Here is a 1,948-nt window from a genome sequence, read left to right as displayed (position 1 = left end):
AGCACAGCGGGTGCCTCATCCCATGGGGTCACTGTCCCGTGCTGTCCCCTAAACGGGGGTATTGTCCCTGCACAGGGTCTGGCAGCATCCCCCCCCCCCCTCCCCGGGCTTTACCCCGGCTCCCACCCCCCACCCCCAAGTTTTCCCCTTCAGCCCCTCTTCTGCCACTAGCTACAGTAGCTTGAGTCCCCCTGGCCAGTAAATTTCTGCCCCTGCTCAGACCCTGACAGCCCCTCGCTGCGATTTGCCCCCTTAAACCTTTTAAACCCCTCCAAAGAGGAGGCAGCAAATCCTAAACAGAAGTAAGGGCAGAGAGAGGGCAGTGGCTACAGCGAAGGTTACTGGGCATGCTCAGTACACCCAAAGTAGGGAAACGGGAGCAGGGTCTGTTTGCGTTGCTACAGGTTTTATAATAATAATGAAACTAATGTTTTTGAAAAGTCAATAAAAGAAATTAAACTATATTTGCAAGAAATTATGATACAGAATGGTCAATTCAAGCAATTAGAAGAGCAAAAAAGACAAACCCTGAGTCCTCACCTGCTAACTCTAATCCCAAACCCTAACTCCTGTTCCCCAGTACTCTAACCCAACTCCTCCCCCTAACCTTTGACCCTATCCCACACCACAACCCAACCTTAAACCCTGACCCCTCCCTTCACCCTAGACAACCCAATCCTGACCCCTGCACCCTAACCCTTCAACTAATCCTGATCCCCGACCATCACCCTATTATATCATAACCCCCACCCTGACCATAACCCTAACCCCTTAACTCTAACCCACCTTTGAACCCAAACTCTTACCCAACCTAATTCCTAAAGCTAATCCTAACCCTTGTGTTAAACACAACCCTCTAACCCTCAACCCGGCCTCCCAGAACCTAACCCTTCCCCTCCCCTAATCTAACTGTCCATCTCAACCCCTAACCCTTTCCAAACCTAATCCAGACCCTAAACCTAACTCCCCCTTACCCTCACCCTAATCCAACCCCAAAACCCTGACCCTGTAATCCCAACCCTAAACCCTCAAACCCCAATTTCCCACCTCCATGGGTGGCACCATCCTCTTTCCAGTGGCGGGAGGGCTGAGGTGGGCTAGACAGAAAATTGGGGGGCTGCACCCTCCCTTGCCACAAGGCCCCACCCATTTCTATGGCTCTGCTCCTCTTAAGTGCCAGCCCTGCCTCCTGCCCCGTCCCCCCTTGCCCCCCTCCTGGCCAGGTTGGCGGCTGGAGCAGGCCAGTGGGGGGTGACTGATGCGCTGGCTGTGCCGTAGTATGGGCAGCTGGGGTGCTCCCCTGTCTCCTTCTGCTGCTGCTCTTGGCCCTGGGGATGCGGCTGCCCCTTCGCTTCCCGCCGCCCTTCGACTGCTTGCAGCCCCCAAGAGCCACCTGGGTGGGGGAACCTGGCTCTCGCAGAGCCCTCAGGGAGCATCAACCACGGGCAGCAGGCCCAGGAGCCTGGGGCAGAGTGGGGCTGTTGGGTTGCTGTGGGGCACCCTGAAACCTCTGCCTGCTCTGGGCAGCGCATAGTTCAGTGAGGACTTCTGCACTGCTGCTGCTGGTGGCACTGTCATCAGAGTTGGGCGACCAGGGAGCTAGCCAGGTTGGCTAATGAAAAGTGTGTCTCTCCCATGGAGGAGCAGTGACACCCGGCGGCCAGTCAAGGTACTGCACAGAGTGTGGTGTTTTCCATGGAGCAGGAGTGACACCAGTTGGGGTAATGCACAGTGTGTTTCTGTTGCAGCGACAGTGACACCTGGTGGTCAGTCAGGCTAATGCACTGAGCACATTTCTTTGGAGCAGCAGTGACACCCAGTGGCCAGTCGGGATGATGCACAGACAGTGGTTCCCTTGGCGGAGCAGTGACACCCAGTGGCCAATTGGGGTAATGCATGGGGGGGGTCTCCCATGGAGGAGCAGTGGCACCCTGTGGCCAGTCAGGGT

This window comes from Trachemys scripta, chromosome 20 (assembly GCF_013100865.1).
Source record: "Trachemys scripta elegans isolate TJP31775 chromosome 20, CAS_Tse_1.0, whole genome shotgun sequence".
Lineage (NCBI taxonomy): Eukaryota > Metazoa > Chordata > Testudines > Emydidae > Trachemys > Trachemys scripta.
This window is presented reverse-complemented; position numbering follows the sequence as displayed.